Genomic DNA, 9,859 nt, shown 5'->3' on the forward strand with positions numbered 1-9,859 from the left:
ATGAATATAGATGCAAAAATCCTCAACAAAATACTAGCAAACAGAATCCAACAACACATTAAAAGGATCATACACCACGATCAAGTGGGATTTATCCCAGGGATGCAAGGATTCTTCAATATACGCAAATCAATCAATGTGATACACCATATTAACAAATTGAAGAATAAAAACCATATGATCATCTCAATAGATGCAGAAAAAGCTTTTGACAAAATTCAACACCCATTTATGATAAAAACTCTCCAGAAAGTGGGCATAGAGGGAACCTACCTCAACATAATAAAGGCCATATATGACAAACCCACAGCAAACATCATTTTCAACAGTGAAAAACTGAAGGCATTTCCTCTAAGATCAGGAACGAGACAAGGATGTCCACTCTCACCACTATTATTCAACATAGTTTTGGAAGTCCTAGCCACGGCAATCAGAGAAGAAAAAGAAATAAAAGGAATACAAATTGGAAAAGAAGAAGTAAAACTGTCACTGTTTGCAGAAGACATGATACTATACATAGAGAATCCTAAAACTGCCACCAGAAAACTACTAGAGCTAATTAATGAATTTGGTAAAGTTGCAGGATACAAAATTAATGCACAGAAATCTCTTGCATTCCTATACACTAATGATGAAGAATCTGAAGAAGAAATTATGGAAACACTCCCATTTACCATTGCAACAAAAAGAATAAAATACCTAGGAATAAACCTACCTAGGGAGACAAAAGACCTGTATGCAGAAAACTATAAGACACTGATGAAAGAAATTAAAGATGATACCAACAGATGGAGAGATATACCATGTTCTTGGATTGGAAGAATCAATATTGTGAAAATGACTATACTACCCAAAGCAATCTACAGATTCAATGCAATCCCTATCAAATTACCAATGGCATTTTTACAGAACTAGAACAAATCATTTTAAAATTTGTATGGAGACACAAAAGACCCCGAATAGCCAAAGCAGTCTTGAGGGAAAAAAACGGAGCTGGAGGAATTGGACTCCCTGACTTCAGACTATACTACAAAGCTACAGTCATCAAGACAATATGGTGCTGGCACAAAAACAGAAACATAGATCAATGGAACAAGATAGAAAGCCCAGAGATAAACCCACGCACCTATGGTCAACTAATCTATGACAAAGGAGGCAAAGATATACAGTGGAGAAAAGACAGTCTCTTCAATAAGTGGTGCTGGGAAAACTGGACAGCTACATGTAAAAGAATGAAATTAGAACACTCCCTAACACCATACACAAAAATAAACTCAAAATGGATTAGAGACCTAAATGTAAGACTGGACACTATAAAACTCTTAGAGGAAAACATAGGAAGAACACTCTTTGACATAAATCACAGCAAGATCTTTTTTGATCCACCTCCTAGAGTAATGGAAATAAAAACAAAAATAAACAAATGGGACCTAATGAAAGTTCAAAGCTTTTGCACAGCAAAGGAAACCATAAACAAGACGAAAAGACAACCCTCATTATGGGAGAAAATATTTGCAAACGAATCAACAGACAAAGGATTAATCTCCCAAATATATAAACAGCTCATTCAGCTCAATATTAAAGAAACAAACAACCCAATACAAAAATGGGCAGAAGGCCTAAATAGACATTTCTCCGAAGAAGACATACAGACGGCCACGAAGCACATGAAAAGATGTTCAACATCACTAATTATTAGAGAAATGCAAATCAAAACTACAATGAGGTATCACCTCACACCAGTTAGAATGGGCATCATCAGAAAATCTACAAACAACAAATGCTGGAGAGGGTGTGGAGAAAAGGGAACCCTCTTGCACTGTTGGTGGGAATGTAAATTGATACAGCCACTATGGAGAACAATATGGAGGTTCCTTAAAAAACTAAAAATAGAATTACCATATGACCCAGCAATCCCACTACTGGGCATATACCCAGAGAAAACCATAATTCAAAAAGACACATGCACCCCAATGTTCATTGCAGCACTATTTACAACAGCCAGGTCACGGAAGCAACCTAAATGCCCATCGACAGACGAATGGATAAAGAATTGTGGTACATATATACAATGGAATATTACTCAACCATAAAAAAGAAAGAAATTGAGTCATTTGTAGAGACGTGGATGGATCTAGAGACTGTCATACAGAGTGAAGTAAGTCAGAAAGAGAAAAACAAATATCGTATATTAACGCATGTATGTGGAACCTAGAAAAATGGTACAGATGAGCCGGTTTGCAGGGCAGAAGTTGAGACACAGATGTAGAGAACAAACGTATGGACACCAAGGGGGGAAAACTGCGGTGGGGTGGGGATGGTGGTGTGCTGAATTGGGCGATTGGGATGGACATGTATACAGTGATGTGTATAAAATTGATGACTGATTAAAAAAAAATAAAAAAATAAAAAATAAAAAATAAAATGAAAAAATCCTGCCATTTGCAATAACATAGATGGACCTTGAGGGCATTATGCTAAGTGAAATAAGTCAGACAGAGAAAGACAAATACTGTATGATCTCACTTTTGGAATAAAAAAAAAAAACCACCATTAATAAGAGATCAGATTTGTGGTTACCAGAGGTGGGAGCAGGGAGGGGGAGATGATAGTCAAAAGGTATAAACTTCCAGTTATAAGAAAAATAAGTATGAGGGATGTAACATACACATGATGACCATCATAGTTAACACAGCTGTATGGAATAAATGAAAACTGTTGCGAGTAAATCCTAACAGTTCCCATAATAACAAGAAAAAAAAGGTTTTTTTTGCTGCCTCTTTTTATCGTACCTATATGACATGACGGATGCTAACTAATCTTACTATAGTGATCGTTTCACAATGTACAGAAGTTGAACAATTACGCTGTACACCTTAAACTTACACAGTGATGTATGTCAATTGTATCTCAGTAAAACTGACGGTAAAAAAAAGAATGTGATAAATATAAATATATAATATTCACATACATTATTACAACAGTCCAGTTTAAAATTTGGATAATTTATTAAGTTACAATGTGGTATGAATTTGGAAAAACCGATCTAAAGCAATGTTTTCCAAATTACACTGCACAGACATTAACCTGCAAGATAAGTAATCTATGGGAAACAACAGGGTTTGGTAGCTGAGATGGTGTGAGAAATGCTGTTAACTACAGCCTCCTCTTGGAAATTCACAATGTGTATCAACATATGAAAAGCTCCAAGAAGCAAAGATCCACCTATTTAAACTTGCTTAACCCAGTGTTTATTAAATAGGGCATTCATTCTTAAAACTCTGTATCATATAATACCTACTAAACTGAGGGACAATATAGTGTGATGTCATAGGTTCAAATCATGTCAGGTTAAGCTCACAGCCTTTGGAACAATACTGCCTGCATTTGAATCCTAGCTAGCGCTCCCACTTATTAGCTATTAGTTTCTTCATCTATAAAATGGATAATAATAATACCTACCTACATGCAAAGTATTTGTAGCAGCACTGACAACACTATAAGCACGATATAATGTTGATTAACATCCAGCAGAATGAGTGTTCTAAGACACACTTTGAGAAACACTGGGAGAGAATCGAGCCCCTTAGAATTCTGGGGCTCGTGTCTCTCCATGGGAAGATTACCAGCTCGTTGGAGACAGGGGTATATAATTATGACACAGTATGTTAAGTACTGAACAAGGAGCAAGTGAGGACTCTGGAACCGAGAGTAGGGAAGGAATAATATTTCTAATGGTGAGGGATGTTTCAGGAGAGAATCCACAGCCAAATCGACAGAGATCCTAAAATGCGTGTAGGATTTCACCAAGCAGAGAAGTGGAGAATGATAGCAGCCAAGACCGGGCCTGGTTGGGAAACAGTGAGTAGACTGATTGACTAGAGTGCAGTCTAAGTTGGAAGACGGGGAATGCACTGGAAATGAGGTTGACGTTAGATTGTTAACGGTCCTGTATTCCAAACTAAGGACCTTGAGGCTTCTTCCACAGGAATTAAGGAGCACAAATGTTAAAAACAACCAATCAACCAGGGAAGGATCAGAGGATCAGTGTGGAAAGTGAGCTGAAGAGGAAAAGACTAGGCGCAAGGATAGATAATAGTTCAGGTAAGCAGAGAAGAAAACAGCAGTCAGACTAGAGGACGGGAAAACAGGTTTAAAGGTACTTCAAACATAGCAAAATACTGGGTGTGACATTTAGAGAAAGTTTAGACATGGCAAAAAAAAAAAAAAAAGAAGAAGAAGAAGAAAGAAAGAAAATATTAGGTGTGAAGGATGAAAAGGCCACAGGTGGTGGCAATATCCCTGAGATGGATACAGGAGGAGTAGAAGCATACCCTGGGAGGGGTTGTGGGTTATCAAGTAGGTTCATGTCATGCTCAAATCTCTCCTGGTCTTGATCTCAGGAGGCAGGGCCAGAGACAGATGTGGGAGACATGAATCTGGGTGGTCATTAGTTAAGGGGATGGTTGGGCTCACCCTACAAGAGCATCAAAAGGAGGGAAAGGGGCCTGTCCTGTGTCAACTGAAAAATAATACACAACCTAAAAGTTGAGAGTTATGTTTTATTCGGCAGACAAAACTGAGGACTTAAGCCCGGACACAACCTCTCACATCGCTCTGAGGGACTGCTCCAATGAGGTAAAGGAGGAGCCAGGGTATATAGGAATTTTCACAACAAAGACCAGGTGTCGGAACATCAAAAGATTACTGTTAATTAAAGAAAACCAGGTATCTCAAGTTAAGGAAGTTAGCGCTTTTCTGTGTATGGGAAGACACAAGAGTCTGGGTTCACTGAAATCATTCCTTTGATAGGCACCTCAGCTATCGGGGGCCAGTATCCTGTGCTGTCTCATCCTTAGTCTCCTCAGGGTGCACAGCTGCGGGTGGCTGCAGTGTGATGGCTTGATGGCTGTGGCATCCTTTGTTTACTAATATAGCAGGCAACATTTTTTCATTGACACCTGAATAAGATGCAGGGGTTTTATTTCTCCTGTCCCCAAGAGGAGATCACCGTGGGAACTCCGGGAAAGCTGGGATGTAACGTCTTGAGGCTATATTCCATTCAAAGCCCATTTGCCTCGGCCGCCTTCCTCCTCTCCCCAATTGACGACAGAAGCCTGGGATTTCTAACAAGTGGAGCCAGTTCCCTCCTCCCTCTTCCACGCGGGCCAGGGGACTGTCGAGCTCCACATTCAACCATGAAACTCTACGCTTGAAATGGCTACTTGACACAGGAAAATAGTGACATGGCTAAATGTATAAGCCTAGACATTTTCAACATTTATTTCATTACCAGCTATCATGCTCAAAACCCTCACCTTACCCCTGACACCCTTCAACACCCTTATCCCATCCTTGGCTTAAGTGTACACCCGAGCTTCACTTGGGGGTAAGGAAGGAGTTCAGGATGGGTTAAGGGTCAGCAGTGTCTGATATGCACATTACCTGGTAATAAAAAAAAAAAAAAAACCCTTCATTTTTTCCTTTTTGCCATGCCTATGTTAAAATGGCTGCCTCAAAACCAGCACAAGAAAATGTCCTACCTGGAGCTATGATTCTACCCACACCTGGACCAGCCGAGATCTCTAGTAGGATGAGCTAATCTGACTAGCTGCCTTCCCTCTCTGGCAGCTGAAAACTGTACCAAATGCACATCAGTCACGTCCCTCACTGTGTGAAGGACCCATTCTCTTCCTGCTGACTTTCCACTTTGAGGCTAATCACCCCAGCCAAGAACAGACATCTGCGGCAGTGTGACCCTGAAAGTCTACAGGGTCACGGCTTGTCGTTTTGCCTGCAGGCTCCTAGCACCCAGACATCTCCCTGCCAACTGCTGGAGACACTAGAGCATCACCCTGTACCAGGAGCGGGGCCCAGCGCAGCGCCACCACACTCCTCTCGGGCTGCACCTGCCATCTGCTCTGACCCCGCCAGCAGGGAAGGGCTCCCTGCTCCGAAAACCTGCTCCCTAACAAGCTCCACTTAGAACCTGAAGCCTTGCATTCCACAATTCGATAAAAGGTGAAAAGGCAACGATCCTGGAAGAGGTTACACAACAACGCACGGTTCCACCTGGAAGCGTGAATGGCCCTCCTCTGTGAGGTGATGTAATCGAATAGGATGGAGAGCCCGAGAGCAGGAGGAGCGAGGATATGGTCGCGGGGCGCCGAAGACAAATCGCTTCTGCCCAAAATGGGACCTTGGGCGCCTCGGCTATGTGCCAGGCATTGCACTATATTGGTTCTATACACATTATCTCATCTCATCCTCAGAGGGACCCAATGAAGGGGGCATTATGGTTTCCATTTTAGAGGGAAGCAAACAGTTTCAGGTGTTATGTGTTCGTTTAAGGCCAAACAGCCAGCAAACGGCGCAATAGTTCGGTTCCGTGGTTTCCCTGATGACCATCTTGGCGCACAGGTGATAGAAGCCCGGATCAGGAGGGCGAGTACGCTTCATCCCCTGGTGGCTACAGGGCACAGTCCACTGTCAAGTGCAATGGGAAGAGTGCTCTGCTATATGCAGGCGGCCGCCCGGTCGTGTATCTGCCAGCCCAGGCCTAAGGGTCACTAGACCGCAGCCTCGAACACCGCACGCGACAACGTGGAGACGGAGACACCCTCCCGGCGTCCCGGCCTCCGCAGGCCAGCATGGTTCCCACAGCAACCCCAAACAGGCAGGGCAAACGTCCCGGACCATGAATTCAGGTGCGCAAGGCCCGTTATTGTTCTTCCCGCTCCCAACCTCTCATTCGGCCCTTGTTTTCACCTTGAATCTCATCAGTTTCAGGTTTTCTAGGTAAACGCAGACATTAGGTTGCGTTTGCCCCGCTTTGCTCAGGCTCTACAGGCCGGGTCGGCTTACCTGGTGGTAGGCCAGGAGTGAACTCCGCGCAGGCAGCCTCCTCCCGCGTCCGCAGTGTCCTGGTGCTGCTTCTCGGCAGCCGGTCCTTGACCTCGCCCTTCAGCCTTGACCCCGGCTCGGGTAGCGTAGGTCCCACCGCGCCTGGGGCCAACCCTGGAGACAGCACGCACCTCCTTCCAGGTCGGCTGACCCGCAGGGCCCCGAGGAACCCTGGGACATCGGGTCTCTGGCGCATGGCACTCTGGGAGGGGACGGGGGCGGGGTGGGGGAGCGGGCGGGGCCGCCACAGGCCGCGCCTTTGTTCCGGTTTCCAAGCCCTGGCTGCTCCTGGGTACCCCAGGGTATCTGAAGGCGCTGTAGCCCTGTGTGGAACGCAGGGAGGCGCGGGAAACAGCTACAGGCACTATTGTCTCTTTCCTCCCTGGCTCCAGCCCTCTGTCCTTTCCCCAGGACAGAGTTTTCATCTTCCTGGTGTTTTTGTTTTATACTAAACCACAGTTTTTAAACTTAAAAGCCAAGCATGTTACTTTCATTCTTTGATTTCACTCTCCTTTGGGATAGGGTTGCCAGAGAAAATACAAAACACCTATTGCATCTGAATTTCAGATAAATGTCAAATAAATTTTTAGTACAAGTATACCCCAAATATTGCATAGAATATACTTATACTAAAAAGTATTTGTCATTTATCTGATTCAGATTGAACTGGGTATCCTGTATATTTACTTGCTAAGTCTGGCAACCCTATTTTGGGAAAGGCCTGTTTTCTGTTACCCTCCATCAGGGTGGTGCCATGGGGTACCAGGTGCATGTGTGTCTTTGTGAGGAGCAAGATTATGTTAATATTTCACAATATCATCTTCCCACACAAATAGAAATGCACACAATAGGGACATTTTATCTGCAGGATACTGTGAAGAGTTTATTTGGAACAAACAAAACCGTCATGTCCTATATAAGTTAGGAAGTGCAAGTACAGTTACTGCAACCTGCTCTCTTGTTAACTGTGTTTCAGTCACTGACATTCAGACCATGCAGACACAAGGGAATTCAACCAAATAAAAGTCAGCAAAGCTCCAATGCTCCCTGGTCACACACATACACACTGTGCTTGCTGAAGCAAGCAGAATCACAGAGTACTCTGAAGTCAGGTGTTTCCTCTTTGTGTGAACCTGGACAAGCTACTTCTCCCCACACCTGAGTCAAGGGCGTGGCATGAAAATAAACACACTACAATATTAACCCTTATGGTCAGAATTGCTGACTGAAGTAGTGGATGTGACACTTTATAAGCAATTTAAATCCACTGAGACAAAAGAATTTACTGTGCTTACTCACCCTTCTCGGAAATGTCTGAGTGAGAGAAGGTGATTAAGATGGGACATTTCTAACAGGTCATTCATAAACACAAAGAGTTGGTGCTTGAGGATTACTGGGCTCAGCCTCCTGTCTTTTGCCCACCACACCCCTAGTTCTAGAGGAGCCTCTGCCCTAGGACTTGGGATGGGCATCCAGGAAAGAAAGAGGGGCTCTGAAGGAAGAGACAGGAAACCTAAAAGACATGATGTGCTTTTTCCAAAGATGCACCCAGAGCCAACCTTACCCAACCATCTCAGACCCTCCTGTCACTCCTGCATCTTCCCTCCACCAGCGTGATTAATATTCCTTCCATTTCACACTCCTCCCTCGGGATCCAAGTTGCCATAGTCACAAGCAGCTGCCTCCTGTGTGATAACACTGTGACGGCTCACAGGCTAACCTGGACTCCAAAGCCATCTTCACCCTCTTTCTCCTTTCTTTTTAAGTGTGTGTGTGTATGTGTGTGTGTATACTCACGCGTACGCCCGTGTGCAAGAATTTTTTTTAAATTTTTTTAAAAATAAATTTATTTATTTTTAGCTGTGTTGGGTCTTTGTTGCTGCACGCAGGCTTTCTCTAGTTGTGTCGAGCGGGGGCTACTCTTTGTTGCCGTGTGCATGTTTCTCATTGCAGTGGCTTCTCTTGTTGCGGAGCGTGGGCTCTAGGCACGTGGGCTTCAGTAGTTGTGGCACGTGGGCTCAGTAGTTATGGCTCACGGGCTTAGTTGCTCCATGGCATGTGGGATCTTCCTGGACCAGGGATCAAACCTGTGTCCCCTGCATTCGCAGGTGGGTTCTTAACCACCGTGCCACCAGGGAAGTCCCTGTGCAAGAATTTGAGGAAGAAAAAAACTCTGGCCTTGAGACAAAGGTTGATTTTTCTTGGGCTTTCTTTGCCTGTGTTGCTGACGTAACCAGGGACCACCCTAGGTTTGAGTCTATCGTGCTCCAAAAGAGACTCGCACAAGAAATGGCCTCCACATCCCACCCTGGGCTTTAGACCTGACTTAAGGTCCCCTGGGCAGTAAAGGACAACAGCAGGATAGTTTAAACATCTGTCATCACCTAGGGCCTCTTTGGCTCTTTCAGCATAGAGAGTCACCAGGTGAAGGTGCCCCATGTCCCCCCTCTGCCCACGTTCTTCCCCACAGAAGAAGAAAATAGACACAGGTCACCTGGAGGACTCTTCAGGGTCAGAAGTATCCCTTTTCATTCCATTGTCTCTGGAGCAACAGATGCTCTAAAATGGGCATAACTAATAAACATCCTTACACACCTTCCCTCATTACCAGAATATTCTTTAGTGGTGTTACCACGATGACCCAAACAATCCGTGAATGAAGCTCTTCTTGAGTTTCTCGTGTGTGCCCAGCCTTATTCTAGCAATTGTAGGCTGATACATGGAGCAGGAATGGCGCCTGCCTTCAAGGAGCTTACAACACTGGACGGTCCCACGCAGGCATCCACACGCGGAAATTGATCTAGTTAGTGGGGGGAGGGGCTTCCACCACCCCAGCCCCACTGTTTCAGCCACCTTGTGTCCCAGTAGATTGCAGCTTGCGATGGCTGAGGCAGTAAGGTCATCAGTCAAAGAGGGCTCTGGGCAGTGGAGCACTTGACCTTGGGAATAGAGTGGA

The sequence above is a fragment of the Eschrichtius robustus genome, chromosome 1 (genome assembly GCF_028021215.1).
Source record: "Eschrichtius robustus isolate mEscRob2 chromosome 1, mEscRob2.pri, whole genome shotgun sequence".
Lineage (NCBI taxonomy): Eukaryota > Metazoa > Chordata > Mammalia > Artiodactyla > Eschrichtiidae > Eschrichtius > Eschrichtius robustus.